This window comes from Cibotium barometz, chromosome 18, assembly GCF_041138505.1.
Source record: "Cibotium barometz isolate CiBa-2024 chromosome 18, ASM4113850v1, whole genome shotgun sequence".
Taxonomy (NCBI): Eukaryota; Viridiplantae; Streptophyta; class Polypodiopsida; order Cyatheales; family Cibotiaceae; genus Cibotium; species Cibotium barometz.
The window spans coordinates 20,836,401-20,858,072 of record NC_141063.1 but is presented as its reverse complement, the minus strand read 5'-3'; the positions used below and the strand labels follow the sequence as shown (position 1 = coordinate 20,858,072).

The window sequence follows — 21,672 nt, the reverse complement described above, 5'->3', positions numbered from 1 at the left end:
AAATTAAACAACAAAGTTTAGATAAATTGAAGTAAATGAATTGCCATGGATGCTCATAAATGTACCAAACTATATTTTGGAAAGCCTGTTGAGCGATTAAATCTTCTGTCAGTTTGATTTCTGAGTTGCTTTAGTATGGTAAGTACCTATATGCTTACTTGTGGAAAAAGGCAAGAGACCCCTAATGCATAAGCAGTATGATTCTATTCCCTTAGGTGCACGAGACCCCTGTCTGTCGCTTCTGCCGCCCGCTGCATCCAGTTCGCCTGGACCATCTGCTTCGGCTTCTGCATCTGGTCCTGTGTGTCACCTCCGCTGTTGCTATACTATGTGTCCCAACCCCGGACCAATGGTTGAACCATCAACCAGAAGCCATTCCCACCCTTTCTCTTCATTACGCATCGGGCCAGCTCCTTTCTTCACCCGTGTCCTTGAGCCTAACTTGAGAAAGGCAAGAATTAGCCCAAGCCAAACATGACTAGATCGAGCAGGTGGGATAGATTGCAAGTGGAATTGAAAAAAGTGCTCAACAAGATTGATGCCCCGGTCAATGCAAGTATTGAACCAAATGGATGTGGTGTGCTTACCAGAGATTGCCTACGGCTGCTGAAAGAAATTTTACCATCCAGGAAAATCACCTCGAACGGGAGATGGCAGAAATACGAGAGGAGAAAAGGAAAGAACAACATGCTAGAAGGCAAGATGGAATGGAGAAAGAGATTGCCAGGCTGAATGGAGAAATACAGGACTGCAAGAAGGAAGGCGAAGAAATCAGTTCCTCCATCCTCTGTGAAGTTGCAGACCTCAAGGTGAAGCTTCAGCAGGAGGACATTGTGGAGACCAAAGGGAGATTGAACGAGGGTGGGCTGCAGTAGTGAAGAAAGAAGTTGAAGAGTGGACAGAGGTCACCAAGAGACATAGGACACCACACCCACCCACTATTATTCATGACACTATTGAGGAGAATTAAAGAAGGGAGATTTGGGCATTACATGTGCGTGTGGTTGGGGTTGCATGAAGGGGATTCTACCATACTATGTCAGAAAATGGGCATAGAAGGCACACCATGCATGGAGAGCAGGTAAGGACACATGTGCCTGCCCACTACTCCTCAAATTCAATGAGCCTTCAAGCTTTCTTGGATCATAGAGCAGCCCTCAAAGGTGATAAAACTTATCTTGGTGATGACCTCACTCCCACACAGGTGGAGCATAGGAAAATGAGCATGCCGTACGGGGTCTATGGGACCACACATCTCAGGATGGAAGTCTGGAACTGCAACGTAACTTTGTGGTCAGACATTAGGGGATTCAGGGAGACTCTCATAGGATGGGACATCATCTTCTACACAGAGACACACCAGAGCCAGGAGAGGGAACTGCCACATGTATTGGGATACCAGTGGGAGTCAGCTTACCGGTGGGAGGGACCCGAACAACAGGAGGGGTGAGGGGATCAGGAGTAGTAGCGATTTTATTCAGAACACAATTACAGCCCATGGTTAGCATAGTGAGGAGGGATGAAGACACCCGCTACATTTGGGTTCGGTTATAGATTACAACCTCGAGATGCATCTATGTGGAAATATGCTATTTTGTCCTGGATTCTTCATGATATGCCCCACAAGAGCAGAGGGAGTCTCCATACACAGCTCACTAGCTTGTTGGGACTACACTAGCTTCTTGGGACTAGGTGAGGTCCTCTTACTTGGGGACTTCAATGCTAGGACCAAGAGTGAGCAGATACAGATGTATGATTTTGAGGACCCTATGAGGTTGCAGGCGATAGACCAGGATGGCACAGGGCTACAACGGATCTCACAGGACGATGGAGCTATCACTTTCTATGGGAGATGCCTCCTACGGCTTGGCTCACGCCACAACCTTGCTATCTATAATGGGATGGCACGGTGGCTTGCATGAGGAGGGCTTACTAGTTTTCTGTACAAAGGGGGCACCAACATACCTGATTTTACCATCCCACCATGCCTGCTTGGTGCTGGCAACAGCTACCTCGCCTTCATCGGACATCCTCATCTGCACACCACCTACCCCACCACAAGCACCGCCCATCTCACACCACCGATGATTGTGATCTTATCTATGCAGATTAGCTCTACCATCGTCTCTTGGATGTAGACCCATCTGCACCCCTCACCACCCTCACCTCACATCTCACAACAATCATCCACACATCCGCCATCGATAGTTTTCCACACACCCTGTTGGTCCTCCACGAAAGCCCGCACAGGTACCATGCCTTAGAATTGTTGGTACGATGACAAATGTCGTATCACATGTGCACGTATTTTGCGTGAGTTAGCTACCGGCCAAATCCAAAAGCGTGAAGTGGAACAGATTAACATAGCTACTGGCCAAATCCAGAAGCATTAAGCTGAACGGGTTAACTGGTACCTTACTCGCTGCAAGAAACGAGCACATTGTTGTAAATAGCATGAGGACTGATACCAACTCTTCCTGAGCAGGAATTCTGATGAGGCTTGGCGTAGGATCCGGGAATGACACTTACCCACCCCATCGCATACCCACATCCGGCACTCTTATGCACACGCATTATACCACATACCCCACCAACGTACGTCCCACCACATTCACCTTCTTCATAGGAGACATGGTGGTGTAGGCTAGATGTAGGCTGCAGAACGGCTGATCACAAGATCATGAGGGGCTTATGGCTGAGCACCTCTCTTATGCAGGCGACACCCTGGCACCCCTCCTAGCCCATATGTTTAATAGGGCCCTCTCAAAGGAATTTCCCTCCACTTGGTCATCACACATTATTGTGCCTATCCATAAGGCAGGAGACCCCATGGATCCTAATAACTACAGAACCATCATGATCGGCCATATCTTGGCAAAGCTCTATGGATCTTTACTTGAGTCTGAGCTCAACACATTGGCACAGAGAGAGGGATACAGGGCAGGCAGGATTCAGGAGGATCTTCTCCACGCTAGATCACATACTCACGCTTTGGGCTATCATTGAGCAGGCCAAGGTAGATGGTGTCAACTATATTGCTGCTTTGTGGACTTCCGCAAAGCTTTTGATACAATGCCTTAGGCCCATCTCCTAGAACGCTTATAGCATTTTGGGGTTCCATCTGACATGATCTGGGCTATCATTGCGTCAGTTATTGGCAGGGTGAGATGCATTTTGGGTTTCATCTAATATGATCTGGGCTATCATTGCCTTATATGAGTCAGTTATTAGTAGGGTGAGATGCCCGGGAGGACTACCTGAGGAGGCCTCTAGCACCATCAGAGTGAAACAAGGATGCCCACTATCTCTGACTCTCTTTGGACTTCACATAGATGAGATCTTAGACTTCATTGACAGAACTGGAGGCGGAGGAGGAGGTATTCCTGTTTCCATCCTTTTATATGCTGGTGATATTGTACTCATTGCAGATTCTGAGGAGGGGCTATAGAAGCACATGGATATTTTATTGGATTTTTGCACAGAGGGGGCTCTCAGTCAACCTTGGGAAAATCAAGGTTATGGTATGTCACACCTCCTATCCAGTTGCAGGCCGTACGGAGAGCACTTACATGGGTAGCAGGGTTGAGGTGGTGCACTCAGGACATGCAATAGAGGATAGACTCACGAGAGGATATGCAGCTCTCGCTTATTGGAGAGGCAGTGTTTCCAAGCACATTTTCAGGAGCCGAGGACAAAGGGTTGGCTTTTTGACACCCTAGTCACCCTGGCACTTATGTATGCAGCCCCCTTCTGGGCACCATATTTATCCCCCGCAGATTGGCAGCTTATAGAGCATCCTCAGATCATGATGCTATCACGGATGATACGCAGCAAGCCACTTGTTCCCCACCAGATCATCCAGGCCTATGTTGATTTAGGCCTGTTCTAGACAATGACTTATATACACAAGGTGAGGGAGATGGATCCACGTCAACTCCCTTGGCTTGCACTACAATCATCACAGCTCCCTCCATTTCAGCATGATCTAGATTCCCCTACATTAGGCTTACACATGAGGTTAGGAACCGGGTGATCTGATATGATCTATTGGGGCTATACACACGTAACACATGGATCACTCCGGTAGGCCCATTGCCCACCTAGATGTAGTACTATAGAGATCATTTCCTGAGATTCACAGCAGATGGTTTCATACTGAGACCAAGTTATCTCAATGCCTTCATGTCCCATGTTATGAGGATAGCAATTGGTTAGCTTAGGGTATTGTCAGCAGATTAGGGTTAGGGCTAGGGTTAGGTTTCTTGCACAGCTAAGGGGGGTGAAAGACGTCCATGATGTGATGTAGATAGAGAGATCGCTAGAGAGAGAAAGACTACTCAAGAGAGAGTATTTGCACATACAATGATTAGCTTTGATTGATGTAATAACTTGCACCATGTACAGTGTACATGCTTTTGTAGGCAAGCAGCCTTATCTACAAACCATAAGCAAGTGACACATGTCATCTATGTGATGACATCACTGCTTAGGTCATACACACTTATCCACTCGTAAGAGTAGGTTCACACACACATAAGCACACTTAAATAGATAAGGGGTGCTCACACCTAGATAGGTCTTCACACCTATACACTTACGCATTGGACATAGGAGATGGACACACACATATACAACTCCGAATCCCAACAGGTATTATCCCATAGACTGAGGATAGAGATTGGCAGAGCTGAGCAGTTACCCAAAGAGGATAGGACATGTAGAATTTGTCAAACGGGGGTTGAGTCGGAGGAACACTATGTTTCCCAATGCCCAATCTACTATGAGATTAGAGGGAGATTTCACTATCTATTTAGAGAGGGCTTTGGACCCTTATCCCGGATCATGGAGTACCCAGATCAGAGGTGCCTTGGACTCTTCCTACTGGAGCTCAGCTGACTCAGTGAGTCACTACTCAGAGATCCTTGCCCCCAATAGCCCTCCTCTTAGCTTACCATCATGAGTTTTTCCAACCGAGAGAGGATAGGGAGGCACTAGAGCCCATCAAAGTGGATACGGGAGCCTATACCATAGTGTCCCCTCGCAACGGGCCCATGGGAGTCACATCAGATCAGGCACGCACACTCCAGAGAGTTAGATGCCCTTGTCCCGTCGGACCCCGACAACCCGCACCTTATCAGCCCCGGGTTTAGGAGATCCTGGCCCACCATTGAGCAACCTCATCCTCACAGTAGACTATCAACATCTCTAGCCTCCTTGTATCACCCATGATGGACATCATGGATGGGCCCTTGCCCAGCATACAGGGTTGATTGATTGTTTTTATTCAGCTCTCCTATATGCCATCACTTACGGCATAGTAGGATCTAGAATTTTTCATCTTGTATAATCTTAAGAGTCTGAGATCTTAGCTTTCAGTTTTCGTTTCAGTTTACTGTTGCGTTTTCTTATTTCTTCCATGATGAGATTTCATGGACACTATGTGCACATCATTTTGGTCTCATAGACCCTTAGGGTCTTTTGAAGACGTTAATAACACACACACACACTCTCTCTCTCTCTCCGCAACACCATTGTGCCACATGTGCAACAGGGCCTTATGCAAGGGCCTCCCCGCCAATTGGTCCTCCAACACCACTGTGCCCATTCTAAAGGCAGGTGATCCCATGGACCCCATCAATTACAGGACTATCATGATTGGTCATACTTAGGCCAAGATCAATGGGTCAATTTTGGAGCATGAGTTGAGCAGGTGGGCCGAGGAGCAGAGACTCAAGGCACCAGGGCATGCAGGTTTCAGGATAGAGCACTCCACATTGGACCACATCTTCACACTACGGGCCATCATTGAGGAGGGCAGAGCGCAGAGGCATCACATACACTGCTGCTTTGTGGATTTTCGCAAGGCTTTTGATACCGTTCCATGAGTCGGATTGATGAGGAGGCTGCAGGATATGGGGGTATCAACAGAGATGGTTTGGGGGATTCTCACACTCTCTGAGTCCATCACACGGGAAGAGTATAGGCCCCAGGGGGAGACTCAGCGGTCATACATAGCACTATCGAGGTGAAGTAGGGCTGCCCCCTGTCTCCCACTCTATTCGGGCTATACATTGATTAGATTTCTGACTACATAGATAGATATGGAGGACCAGGAGCACGACTGGCAGGAAGCTTGAACGATATGCAGATGACATCGTCCTTATATCTGACTCGCTGAAGGGGTTGCAGATGCACCTAGATGCATTACAGGCCATTACATTGTACAAGCCTTCTGTGAGGACCGGGACCTCACTGTGAACCTTGGGAAGACCAAGGTTATGATCTTTAACACTACCCCACAGTGGATAGGTAGATATGGATAGCAGTTTACTTACAATGGGGAACCCGTGGAGCATGTCACATCATATGTATACCTTGGGATCACTTTTTCTGGACCCGCGTTCTGTATGGGAAAGGCAGTTGAAGCCAGATTGACACGTGGCTATGCAGATCTGGGCTTACTAGAGAGGCAGTGCTCAGAGATACAGTTCCAAGAACCGAGGATGAAACTATGGCTATTTACACGGTAGTCACACCTACATTATTGTATGGAGCTCCCATTTGGGGGCCCAGCTTATACCATAGGAGGAGATGTAGGGGGGAACCAGCTGAGACAAATATGGAGGATGCATATGATGGATGGAAGCCGATGGAGAGGCCCTTCATGAGGATGATCTCGCGCATGATTAGGAGTAAGCCATCAGTGCCACGCGATATTGTGCGGGCCTGCATTGATAGTGACAGAGGCTCTACTCCAGATAGTGACATACTGGCATAGGTTTTGGGAGAGTGGATACTCGAGGACTTGGCGCTCACCCACTCAGCCCTTGGGGACAAAGATGGCCTTCTATATAGAGATCACCTTCTTCACTTGACGGAGGTTATCTTTATCACATGCCCATGCAACATGGACACACATTTGTCATTTGGAGTGAGATGTGCGATTGGCTAGATCCGCACCTCATCCCACCAATTGAGAGCAGAGACAGCCAGATATGGGCCAGGGACGGTTGCACCACAGGATAGGATGTGTCAGCTTTTCCATTTAGAGGCCAAGATGGAGGAGCACTACATATGTTGATGTCTGGTATACTATTGATATCAGGGGGAGGTTCCAGTGTCTTTTCCGAGACAGGTTTGGACCACTCTCCAGGATCATGGACTTCCTTGGATCAGAGATTCCTAGGGCTCTTTCTCCTGGAGCTTCGCAGACACAAGGAGTCACAATTGCGGCCCAAACCAGCAGCACCTACCCAAGGACTAGTGCTGAGAGCTCTCATTGATTTCTTCTAGATACAAGCTCCAAGGGGCAGACCCACCCACCCTACCTGGACGCTAGGCTGATGTAGGAGCCCAACCTAGAGGAGTGACACTGGACAGAGCCACCGAGCTATGCAGAGGTCGGCGACCTCGACCCAGAGGCCCCCGCCCACACCAACGCCACCGTAGGAGGATGAGGGCCATCATCTTACACTTTCACACGACTTCCTCACGCCGGCTCAGCTTTACCACTTTGAGTGTCATGTTGCGGCGCCCCATGCGGGATATCTTAAGATGATATGTGAGCCTTATGCTCTTTGTACATGGATCAGCCCTAGTATCTCAGCTTTAGCATTTTAGCTTTGTCATTTTCTTTCATTTTAGTACACATGATGATGTATTCCATGGACATGATGTAATCCCTTTGGTCTCATAGGTCATTTTGGCCTTTTGTAGACGTTAATGTAACTCTCTCTTTCTCTCTCTCACACCGGAGGATTCAGAGCATCATTGCGAGGCATCGGGCTCGTCCGACCAGGCATCTCACTATGGTAGATATCTAGGCCATCCAGCAAAGACCCATGCTAGAGCTCCTAGGATAATTACCACTCCAGCCATATACTGTTGTACTCACTGTCACTTTTGTACTCCCCCATATTCATGTATTCATGTATTCATGTATCCATGTACTCATGTACCCCATTTTGACTAGTAGCATTAGCTTCCCATTCTCCCTGCTTCCGGATGCTCCCTACTGATGTTTTGTAGGGCTAGATACTTACCTTCAGTTCTTTCTTTTCTTTTCCAGACAGTGTATTAGATGTCACATGGTTGTAACTTTGGTCTCATAGGTCACTTTGGCCTTTTGAAGACGTTAATATAACATTTCATTTCATTTCATTTCTCAAGCACATTTCCAAGAACCTCGCATTAATTGCTGGCTCTTTGATACTCTAGTACGACCAGCGGCTATGTATGGTGCAACCTTTTGGGGGCCAGGCCTAAGGAAGGATCACTAGAGGAGCATAGAGAGGCTATAGGTGATGATGTTGTAACGCATGATCAGGAGTAAGCCATATGTACCACATGACATTCTACATGCATGGCCCCACTGGTTACAGATGCCCTTTTTCAAACTGTCACTTATATTCAGCATGTATACACGCTTGACAGAGATTGCCTCCCACGACTAGCACTAGAGTCCTCTATACAAATATATTGCAAGAGGGAGAGGGAGCGATTGAGACGAGCTGGACTGCCCTCCTCCTCAGCGACACGGTCACCACCATTACCGACACATGCATGGTACTCTGAGGTAGTCAAGTGGTTTCATGCACATGGCATAGAGATGGACCGTCCCCCCTGTTTCAGTATAGCGTGGATTCCCCCTACCTTGATCTCTCATGACAAGAGATCAACTGGATCATCCGGTTAGATCTACTCGGGCTACACATACACCAGACATGGGTGTCTCCGTTAGAGATTGGTGAGAAGTGTGAGTTGTGCAGAGATCACTTCTTGAGACTCTCCGAGGATGGATTCTTTGAGATCCCGGGATACATACAGACACACACTTCACATGCTATGCACATCATGATCGACCAGCTCAGGGTATCCTCCCACCGCCTCAGAGTAGAGACTGGCAGAGCTGAGGATATCCTACATGAGGAGAGGACATGCATAGTATGCATCACAGGAGCAGTAGAGGATGAGGCCCATTATATGTTCACTTGCCCGGCTTACTATGAGATACGGGGGAGATCTTCCGAGAGGGGATTCGGACCACTCACAGGGGTGATACAGTTTGAGGATCAGAGGTGCTTGGGCATGTACTTGATGGAGCTCAGACGACACAAGGATGTAGTGTTGAGGCAGCATGCCGAGAGACAACCCCGGCTCCGAGAGGACACCTCACAAAGAGCCATCACATATTTCTTTGTGGTACACACATCCACATCCGAATCCACTGCCCACAATAGTTCCTCTACTACGACATCAGAGCCCACCACCTCGCCCCAGAGGAGTTCTTAGCAAGAGAGCTTGATCCATTCTGCGAGCTAGATGTCCACGCCCAGAGCATCAGGACCCTCCACCACACAGAGACATTCATGAGGTTCTTTGCCGACATGACACGCTCCCATCACAGAGGCCTGACATTCACTCCACCATCAGATCGGTTCTGGCCGAGGCGGGTATCGTCATTAGCTGATCACAACATATCTCACTCTACATAGGATCATCTGTTGATCACATGTTCTGTCAGATGTTGTCATTTTACTTTTTCTTTCAGTTTTCCATGGCTGAGCATATCCATGGTACCATTGTATTACTTTTGGTCTCATAGGCTATTGGGGTCTTCCGTAGACGTTAATAGAACTCTCTCTCTCTCTCTCTCGGAGCTTATCACACAGTTGGCAACCACCCTTCATACATCTGCCACAGTTGTCTCCCGCACACCAGAGCCACTCCCAGACCACGAGGTGGGACTATTCCACAGAACAGCTGGTATGATGAGGAGCCACAACCCGTGCCTGCCCACTGCAACGTGAGGTTTCTCTAGGCTTCAGTAGGCGCGAGCAGCGCGAGCGATCTTCCGACGTCTTACGTGGAGGAAGAAGCGAGCCTCTCCAGCCAATCTCGAGTAGGACAGTTGAATGGTGATCTTGCCTCCCTTCTATTTGGTTTGTACTAATCTTGTTTGGCCTGTGTATCAGGATTGGTCTATGGGAGGATCTCACACAAGGCAAGGTCTTGCATGTTGGGGTTTCGGAGCTCTCATGTGTGTATTCACCGTGTGTGTACTCGTGTGTGAAACAGCCTCTATAAAGGCTGAGCATACTAGAGTGTGTGTGTGAATCCACTCTTAGAGTGGTTCACTAAATATCTATATATCTTATACCTACATTGACATAAGCAATGATGTCATGTAGATGCATATAAAAGCATTGTACTTGGTGAACTATCATATTAATCAATCTTTTCTTGAGGTGTGCAAATCATCTCTTACTAATAGCTTTTGTTTCTCTCTCTCTAGCTCTCTCTCATCAGAGCCCAGAGAGAGGGCTACCTCGAGTAGAGGGATTCCAGTGGGAGTCAGCATACAGGAAGACCACACGCCAGGGTACCTTGAGAGGGTCGGGGGGAGTAGCAGTTCTATTCAGACGGGAGCTACAGGGGAGACTGAGAGTGGTAGCACAGGATCCAGAGGCCAGATACATGTGGATCAGCTTACAGCTCTCATAGGACAGGGTTATATACATAGCCTTATGTTACTTTCCTCCATCAGGATCCTCCTATGTCATTACAGAGGACATGCCACAGGAGGCCATACACTTGTCTGTCAGAGGAGATTATGCATTATTCTACACTAGGGGAAGTATTTCTTACGGGTGACTTCAATGCCCACACACAGAGCAGACAGTGTGAGGTGTATGACTATGATGACATGGAGATCCTCCATCGTGTGGATCCAGAGGAGATAGGGGCTAGTCGGGCATCAGAGGACATTAGGGGGACCACTTACTAGAGTTGGGAGCCAGGCATCGTCTCGTTATTTATAACGGGATGCTACAGTGGCCGGGATCAGGAGGGCTGACATGCTTCCCACATGGGGGTCATACACGGACCGGAGGCACGGTGGTAGACTACATTATGGGGTCTTTGGAGGCATCACAGCTTGTCACCTCATCCTCCATCCCACCTCGTCCTATTGGGGGAGATCATACATACTTGGCATTTTCACTAGCCGGATCACCAGTATCACCAGCCCCCCACATACCGACGCCACACACTACCATCTACTTCACACATGACATGGCAGACATATACATTGGCAGAGTAGAGGATGGGCTCCTACTCATGGATCCCCTGGCACCTATGGATACCATTACAGCCCAGCTGGCATCACTCCTACACACGGCTGCATTACAGAGCTTCCCACATCGTGTCCACTCAGGAGAGCCTGCGAGATCTGGGACTATGTCCCAGAACAGATGGTATGATGACGAGTGCAGAGCCCTATACTCACGGCTCCGCATACAGAGAGCCTTGGGAGCCATCACAGAGCAGGAGTCGAGGAGAGGGATGAGGAGACTTACTCGCCGCAAAAGGCGGGCCTTCGCAGAGATACAGGAGCTAGAGATCTTCCATTTCTTCATGAGTAGAGATAGCCCTATCTCATGGCGGCACTTCAGAGAGCCCTGGACACCGACACCCATTGCAGACCCACAGACATGGCACACATATGCAGAGGGCCTATACCACGCCCCACAGTAGCCACCTATACCTCAGCCACAAGAGCCTCGACCTACCACAACTAGCTTCTTTACCCACTCGATGGTAAAGGAAGCTATCCGCCGCCTACAGCATGGACGGGCCGCCGACCATATGTGCCTACAGGGTGAGCATCTCATATATGCAGTAGATTCTTTGGCTTCGTTTCTTGCACACCTGTTTAACAGGGCACTAGCAGAGGGTTTGCCTGCGGAGTGGACGATGCACACCATTGTGCCGATCCGCAAAACAGGGGATATGCTCGATCCGAGCAACTACAGGACAGTTATGGTTGGCCACGTGCTGGCCAAACTCTATGGTGCAGTGTTGGAGCAAGAGCTTAGCTTATATGCTGAGTGAGCAGGTTTACGCTTATCAGGGCAGGCAGGCTTCAGGAGAGCTTTCTCTACCACTGACCATGTATTCACTTTGAGATGTATGATCGATCAGGCCAGAGTGAGGACGAGAAAGCTCTATTGCTGCTTTGTGGATTTCCGCAAGGCATTTGACACAGTACCACGAGAGAGGCTCTTTCAGCGCCTGCAGTCTCTTGGCATACCAGCAGATATGACATGGGACATCTATGCATTATATGAGCAGGTTTTTGGGCGAGTCAGATGCCCAGGAGGTATGTGCGAGACTATTGCTAGCACCATTGGTGTGAAGCAAGGATGCCCACTTTCCCCCACGCTATTTGGGTTATACATTGATGAGGTGGCTGACTTCATTACACGGGGAGGCGGAGATGGAGTTGATCTAGCAGGTACCTCAGTACATATTATGCTTTATGCTGATGATATTGTATTAGTGTCTGAGTCTCCAGGAGGTCTATAGCAACATCTACATGCACTCGATGATTTCTGCACACAGAGGGGTCTTACTGTGAACCTTGGGAAAACCAAGGCTATGGTCTTTCATACATCGAGACAGGGCAGGAGTCAGCTGACATTCACTCTCGCAGGACGCTAGGTGGAGGCGGTGACATCATACGTGTACCTAGGGGTTACCTTCTCTGCAGCAGCCACGTGCTTCACCATAGGTTCAGCAGCCAGAGCTAGATTGACACGGGGATATGCAGCATTGGCTATGCTAGAGAGACAGTGCCACCAGGTGCATTTTCAGGAGCCTCGGACGAAGGGGTGGCTAATTGACACATTAGTCACACGGGCACTGATGTATGGAGCAGCGGTATGGGCGCCAGGCCTTGCTACCCATTGGTGGACACAAATAGAGAGGCCACAGGCCCTCATGATGGCACGCATGATACGCAGCAAACCGTCAGTACCTCATGACATTATCCGAGTAGAGTTTGCTGCGCCTCCTATGATGGTAGAGGCCATATTCCAGACTATATGCTTGCTAGACAGATTCAAAGAGATGCCACAGGACAGATTGTCATACAGAGCTTTTGAGGCATCTAGACAGAGGATCATGGTATGCATAGGTCACACATTGGTTCTCACAGCATGGCCTAGACATGGATCATCTACCACCATTCCAGTATGACAGGGATGCACTACATATCCATCTCTCTCATAGTGAGAGGAACAGAGTATTGAGACAGGACCTATGGCAGCTCTATACACGAGAGACATGGATATCGCCTACACAGCCTCTTCCACCGAAGATGCTATACTACAGAGATCACTTCATGAGTATCACTGATGATGGATTTATAGAGAGGTCTAGATACATGGAGGGCTTTTTACCACACGGCTCCCGAGTAGCTATTGGTCAGCTTAGAGTCTCATCACATCGATTGGAGATCGAGACTGGCAGAGCAGCACGGATCCCCCGAGAGGAGAGGGTATGCAGATTGTGGGAGAGGAGGTGGAGAGTGAGGAGCATTATGTATGTAGATGCAGAGCATATACAGCCATCAGAGAGAGATATCCCATTTTATTCAGAGAGCCACATTTCCTACGCCAAATCTTTGAGGCAGCAGACCAGCGCATACTGGGGAGATTCATTTTAGACATACAGCGTCACAGAGAGACATCGTTACAGGCTCAGATAGCTCCAGAGGGGGGACGACAGACACAGATCACTACATTTTTTCAGAGATCCATCCCACTCCCAGCTCCTACACAGCAGGGAATTACTATCCAGAGAGCAGAGACATTCAAAGCCCGCAGGAGACAGAGGACACCTGGCTTTCGGACACCACGCCTATACCAGAGAGAGATGACAGAGTTCAGAGCTCAGTTTCACAAAGAGGGTGCGGAGCGACTGGCTCGCTTCAGAGCAGACCCAGGCATGTTTCTTTCTTTCTTTCTTTCTTACTCCTTTGCAACAATGGACGCTTTTGATCCCCCTTAGCCTTGCTTGAGCTATAGCTAACCCTAGACTAACATATGGTATCAGACCCTTGCCAAGTGATTCATGAGTTCATCACAGTTCGCATGCGCTATGAATCTGATGTGTTTGAGGTGTTCCCGCGACCTTACTCTCTTCATTGTTGTTGTTGTTGCTTCTTCGCGACACCCATACAGCCACTCGTCGCATCAAATATCTTTCGCCAAGTTGTGGCCACCAACATTCCCGCCTTCAGGCTTTCGTCGCCTGCCTTCGCGCCCACTTACTGTGAGCCTTCTCACACCGATTCGCCGCGTCTTACCAGTTAGGTGTTTTGGGTCCTAAGTGACGCCGTTTTGCTGATTCATTGTCATTGTCCATCTTATGCCCAAATTTTTCTGCTTGGCCACTTGCTCTTTGCTCCTGGAGTATCTTCTTCGCCCGCATGGCCGTCCGTGGTCCGCGATAACCTATGGTCTCCACTAGGGTTGACTGCCTCCATTTCCGCGATAACCTATGGTCTCCACTAGGGTTGACTGCCTCCATTTCCGCTACCCACACTCCCCTTGCCACCTGTATGCTACTCTCGGTCGCCATGTGCTTCTGTGGTGGCTACTATTTCCTGCTTCACTGATTCCTCTTCTTTATTTTCTTCAGCTTACTATGTGTGCATGATGCTTCTCCTGTTCTTGTTCAAGCTTCCTTGTGCCCAAGTCTTCAGCAATAATGACACCTAATCTTGTTGCCCTTTTTGTCCTTTCATTTACTTAGCATGGCTTTGTCGAGATCAATGTTGTTGTCACTCTACTCCTTGAGTCTTCTGTCTTCTCAATGAGCATTGCTGCTATGTCTCTTCATAAGATGTGTCTTTGGCTAATCGGAGATCAGTTAGGATTTTGGGAGAATCGTGATACCTTTTGTATGCTTTTGAGGAGTACAAAAACTTTGTCGGCATCTTCAACTACTCCAAGACTGGAGAGTTGTTGAGTGATAGACCCAATACTGCCTAAGTGTTCACTAAGGTCATCAGTTTCATTCATATTTAAATCAAATAATTTTTGCTTCAAGAATACTTTGGAACTTACAATCTAATGTCCAAATAAGCTTTCCATTTTTTTCCATACCTCCTTTGCAGACTTTTTGAGATCAAGATGATGTATGAGGCTGTTAGCAAGATTGAGCCGATCAAAGCGGTCATTTCGGTCTTCCCAAAGATGAACCTTCTTTGCACCTTCGTCGGCTCCGGGCTTCTTGTTAGCTCCTTTGATGATGTTCCATAGCCCCTCCCTCATAATTAGCAGTTGGATTTTCGTTTGCCATGTCGGGAAACCGGTTCGGTTGAATTTGGTCATGTTATAGGTGGTCCTGCTTTGAAACCGGCCTTCAGAAATCTAACGGGCAGTGGAATAAACACTCGCACACAAAACACTTCATCACCCATGGGAACCTGAAAAAGGAAAACAACAGGGGAGCTAGAATGCTCCTGCAAATAGTACAAGGACACCGATTGGCCCCAAAACGCAGTGGCGCCCCTTGCGGTATTTCTTTACTTGATCAAATAAGAGTACAAAGTACAACTTGTCAAATCCTTTAACAATAGGATCCCTTTTAGCTTTTCACCCAAGACTTTCCAAATAAGAACTCTTGTTACTATAGCAAGGCATTCCATAGAGAAGGCACACCTGTACAACCCCTCCCTGCTTGAAAAGGTCTTCTCCATCTCAACCATGGATTCCCACGAACCCTTTCCCAAATAGCAGTAGGGCTGTCCCAATCCATATGTCCTTCCTATAGTCACAGCCTGCATGTAACCTCGAGAAAACTATAGCCTGTTCACATGAATCCAAAGACATGCTTTCCACACGAAACCAGAGACCTGTATCTGATAAACCATAGACCTGTATCCATAAACCATAGGCCTGTATCCCCGATACTAAAGTCATGTTTCTTCTCGAAAGACCAATGTCTTGTTTCCATGACAGATAAATCCACATATATGCACCATCCAATCACGATGCCAAAAACCTATAGACCTGCTTCTATCATGTTGGTCTAAACCTGTCCAGTCTGGCTGTGGAGATGCCTCAGCGATGCGGTTTGCGCCATGATGCAAGAAAACCCGCCTTGCTGTCACATACAAGTAACTTGCTCCACGGCCACCAGTACCTGGCCAAATTCACTACTGTGTGCCCATCGTCTGCACCGCTTTCCCACACCTGGCATCCACCTGACTGTCCAACTGACTGGCTGACTGGCTGACGTTTGCCTGGCTGCCCACCTGTCTGGTTGATGGTTGCCGGCAGCCTGTTTGGTGTCTTGTTGTTGGCAGCAACCCATCTGGCACCTATAGCTACTCACAGCTTGCTTGACAACGCCCAGCAGCAATCAACGGCAGTAGCAGCAACATCACCCTGTGGCGGTAGCAGCGGCCAACTGCGGCGGGAGCGGCGGCGGCATCAGGCGGCAGCAGCATCAGCAACAGATAGTAGCAGCAGATGGCGGCAGCAGCATACGTGGCGGCAGTAGCACATCAGGCGGCAGCAGCAGCTAAGGTGGCGGCAGCAACAGCACCACGTAACCCACCCGGCCACCCCTGAAGTTCCATACGGCGCCACCCATACGGCCACCTCATGCTCGCCACCCATCGATTTAAATAGAAGTGATGAGCTTTTGATTAAAAACGCCAAAAGCAAAGGTTTAGAATAAACGCATGGTTTTCAAAATATAGTAATAATATTTTTAGCAATCAAAGGTTTAAAAACCTTATAACTTTAAAAATCCTTTTTGTCCCCTTTCACACTTGGGCTGTCCACAATTATAGGTTTTCCTTTTCATACACAAACTTGATGCCTGTCCACACTGTGTGTTCCGTGCCCGTGCCCGTGCCCACCTGCTTGTTGTCCAGAGGGAAAAACACAGGGTCGTAACATACCCCCCTCTTGAAAAATAGCAAGCGTCCTCGATTGCACTCAATAACACAGTAAGCAAAGGATTCCCCATATGACCAAAGCAATGCCCCTCCAGTGCATCTGGGTGATGAAACAATCATCCTGAACAATAAGGCCAAACCGTCACACTGTCACGTCAAAGTGACAAACAACTCTGGCTTGTTCCTTCAAAACCTGTAGCAAAAGTCTAAAATCAAGTGGAAACACGTAACCTGTGTTAGCCAAAAATAAAATTACAGTCTCAGGATTGCTCGCAAGCCTTACACCCATGTATATCCCGTAGGACCCAGGACTGATGGTACAACATGAGCATATGAAAGCACTCAATGCATCTAAACTATACATCCACTAAGTACTTCCCACATGTCCCTCTTGATGCTTTACACACTCTACTTATGGCCATCCCTCAGGAGCGACACTCAGTGATACACCATGAACATGGTAAAGTACTTGATGTATCATTCCAACATACATGCATCTCACCCTGACACATCCAGAGTATTACCCAATGTATTCTCAAGGGTACCAGGATCCAATGGCACCAAAATACCATACTATCTCGGAAAGTGTATAAATACATGCACAAATAGAGTTCAATCCATATATGAACCAAACCAACTCTAGGACTGCTCGCAAGACTTATGCCCTTCATAGAGTCTCGAAGTTCAGGTTGCCGCAGTCTTTGAGCTCAACCAAACCATGCCATTCCAAAGGAGACCAACTCCACAAATAGCATCATCTCAATATCCAATCGACCGATCCTGTTGGTCAAGAATAGCCAGAACCATATGACAAAGATCAATCTTCCAATCTTCATCAGTCATACTTTAGTTCCAAAGGCAAAAACCATCCATAGTTGCAGTTATAGTTCAAGGTGCGGCCGACTGTGAACCATACCCAACTTTACCATCTCATGTGACTAGTACACAATATCATAGAAGTCCCATAAGCAGATGTACTGTGAGCCTTAGTACCTCGGGTGAATACAAAAATGTCACCAAGCGACTACTAGATGAAAAACTGAGCCTGTCTATAACAAGGGAGCGGAGGTGCTACCCCCCTCTTGAGCATCAGGCAATGCTCCAGACCCATGCTCTGCTGAACCTGAATGAGCCGTCGCAAGAGTCGGCTCCAACTCAAAGGCGTCAAGATAAAGCTGCAATACCTGAGGTGAATATGCTAAGTCACCCTCCTCCATCCACTTTGCATCCATTGGTGAATAGTTCTTGAACTTCACAAGATACCGACTGGAAAGCTGCAATACCTGAGGTGAATATGCTAAGTCACCCTCCTCCATCCACTTTGCATCCATTGGTGAATAGTTCTTGAACTTCACAAGATACCGACTGGAAACTTTACCTTGTACCTTTCTTTCCTTGTGTGCTAGTATCTACTCGGGAATAAGAACCTCATCAAGTTCCTCCTCTTTCATCTGAGCCTCATCTGATACATCCACAAGCACCCAAAACCTGCTCGTACTCCACCCAAGCACAAGTCCCCAATGAAGCATAGTAGATCACCACTGCTAAACATAGAAAGAAGCTGCCTTCCGAATCCATGAAGCCTCCGTGAAGATACCACTGGTGACAAAATAGCGAAAGTCATAGCCTTCAACCTATCTTTTGCACCATAACACCTCATCTGCTTTCTTGTTACTGGCTGACTACTTCCTGTCCTTGGTGTCTTTTCTCCTGAGCTTCATCTTTAGCTTTTGCTCTTCACCTCATATAGGCAAAGACTCATAATCCTGCACTCTCTCCTGTACTTCCTTTTCAGTTTCCACATGTCGAAGCTTTTGATGTGACAACCACGGGCTCGCCTCCTTGAGAAAGTCGACGATATCCCGGCAATGGAACCATGAAACCGGCCTTCAGAAATCTAACGGGTGGAATAAACACTCGCACACAAAACACTTCATCACCCATGGGAACCTGAAAAAGGAAAACAAACAGGGGAAATAGAATGCTCCTGCAAATAGTACAAGGACACCGATTGGCCCCAAAACGTAGTGGCGCCCCTTGCGGTATTTCTTTACTTGATCAAATAAGAGTATAAAGTACAACTTGTCGAATCCTTTAACAATAGGATCCCTTTTAGCTTTTCACCCAGGACTTTCCAAATAAGAACTCTTGTTACTACAGCAAAGCATTCCATAGAGAAGGCACACCTGTACAACACCTCCCTGCTTGAAAAGGTCTTCTCCATCTCAACCATGGATTCCCATGAACCCTTTCCCAAATAGCAGTAGGACTGTCCCAATCCATATGTCCTTCCTATAGTCACAGCCTGCATGTAATTTCGAGAAAACTATAGCCTGTTCACATGAGTCCAAAGACATGCTTTCCACACGAAGCCAGAGACCTGTATCTGATAAACCATAGACCTGTATCCAGGCTTAGTTCCGTACGTCGTACGACTGAAATCGTACGTACTTGCTGTACGGTACGGTACCGTACGGATTCGTACGATACCGTACGAATTTTTTTTAATTTTTTTTTTTTTTTTTGTCGTCGTCGTTGTTGTTGTTGTTGTTGTTGTTGCGTGGAGCAATTTCAGTCTTCTAGAGAGCCATTCATCGCCATTTGCAGCCTATAGGGAGCTGTTTGTCAGCGTGTGCACTTGCCATTGCCATATTAGGCAAGCGATCATATTGCCTGATGAGGAGGACGAGGCAATCTTCATGGAGCTCTATAGTGAGCTTGTGGCAGCAGATACTCGCAGCACCAGGAGTCAGCATGGACGGGGGCCCGAGCAGTTGGAGTTCATAGGCCTCCGCCTTCGGCATCGGCAAAGGGTGGCCTTCGCACGTATGTGAGGCGGGGATCCTCGAGCTCCAATCCCCGCCTTCATGATGATATTCCATTGCCCCCTCATGATGATACCCCACTGCCTAGAGAGCCCTTGTTTGATGATGATGGCAACCTACTTAGCGAGAATGATCCTCAGAGTGTCTCGTCCACCTTCGAAGAGTCCTCTTCAGAGAACTCTCTTGATGGACACTCTAGTAGTGATCATGTTGATGATCATGCAGATGTTGGTGATGATGTAGACTTTTGATATGTTATAGCTCTCTAGGCATTGGGCATCTATCTCCTTCTAGCCCATCGATGATGTATTGTAGTATGTAGTATCATGTATGTACGCATGTTGGAACTTGGCGGTCGCCCATGCCATGAGTTTTTGGCCTATCCTTTTGTAGCAATTTTGTACTCTAATGGCATGATGACATTATGTTCATGGTTCTACTATTTTGTAACTTCTTGTCTACAATTTTTAAGTTTAGGAAGTATTAAAAAAAAAAACGTACTAATATCGTACCGTACCTCAAAAAATTTTAAGGTACCAATTAGTACCGTATTTTATCGTACCGTACCGTACCGTACCTTTCGTACTAACTAACCATGCCTGTATCCATAAACCATAGGCCTGTATCCCCGATACTAAAGTCATGTTTCTTCTCGAAAGACCAATGTCTTGTTTCCATGACAGATAAATCCACATATATGCACCATCCAATCACGATGCCAAAAACCCATAGACCTGCTTCTATCATGCTGGTCTAAACCTGTCCAATCTGGCTGTGGAGATGCCTCAGCGATGCGGTCTGCGCCATGATGCAAGAAAACCCGCCTGGCTGTCACATACAAGTAACCTGCTCCACGGCCACCAGTACCTGGCCAAATTCACTACTGTGTGCCCATCCTCTGCACCGCTTTCCCACACCTGGCGTCCACCTGACTGTCCAACTGACTGTCCGACGTTTGCATGGCTGCCCACCTATCTGGTTGATGGTTGCTGGCAGCAACCCATCTGGCACCTATAGCTACTCACAGCCTGCCTGACAATGCCCAGCAGCAACCAACGGCAGTAGCAGCAGCATCACCCTGTGGCGGCAGCAGCGGCCAACTGCAGCAGCAGCGGCACCAGCGGCAGCATCGGCAGCGGCAGCAGCAGCATACCTAGCGGCAGCAGCACATCAGGCGGCAGCAGCAGCTAAGGTGGTTGCAACAACAGCACCACGTAACCCACCCGGCCACCCCTGAAGTTCCATACGGTGACCACCCATACGGCCACCTCATGCTCGCCACCCATTGATTTAAATAGAAGCGATGCGCTTTTGATTAAAAACGCCAAAAGCAAAGGTTTAGAATAAACACATGGTTTTCAAAATATAATAATAATATTTTTAGTAATCAAAGGTTTAAAAACCTTATAACTTTAAAAATCCTTTTTGTCCCCTTTCACACTTGGGCTGGCCACAATTATAGGTTTTCCTTTTCATACACAAACTTGATGCCTGTCCACACTGTGTCCCCCGTGCCCGTGCCCACCTGCTTGTTGTCCAGAGGGAAAAACACAGGGTCGTAACACTGCTTGTTGCCATGAATGATGAAATAGGCACGTCCATCAATTATGCAGAAGTTCTGTTGAGGTGGCAAATCTACAGGCTCAGGGAGAGACACTAAGCAGTGGTGCTGACTGTGTAGCGCATAGAGACGAACAGAGTGAAGGACATGGCAGGTGCAGCAGCAAACAGACAGTCGGTAGTTGATCAGCTCTTAATGAGAAAGACTTCTTGAGTCGTGCAAATCATCTCTCACTAAGAGCTTTTGTTTCTCTCTTACTCCTTTGCAGCAACGGACACCTTCGATCCTCCTTAGTCTCGCCTGAGCTGCAGCTAACCCTAGACTAACATTGCAAATACAATCACAGACAAGTAGACTTAACCTAATCCTTGTATTATATACAGTGAAAGAGTGTGCAAGTAATTATTCTGAAGTACAAATGTAATCAATCTTGCTAATGTTAGCCCAAGCTGCAGATGGACATGGCTGTTCAGAGGCAAATGCTGGCTCCCATATCTTTCTTCTCCCTCATCTTGTGGACTTTTGTGTTC

The 21,672-nt window shown here is 47.7% G+C and overlaps 1 protein-coding gene across 2 annotated transcripts in view; it reads left to right on the top strand.

Annotated features, from left to right (window-relative positions):
• The window catches only part of LOC147629058 (Calcineurin-like metallo-phosphoesterase superfamily protein), a 74,862-nt gene that overhangs the window by 24,789 nt on the left and 28,401 nt on the right, over positions 1 to 21,672 (top strand). The window lies entirely within an intron of this gene.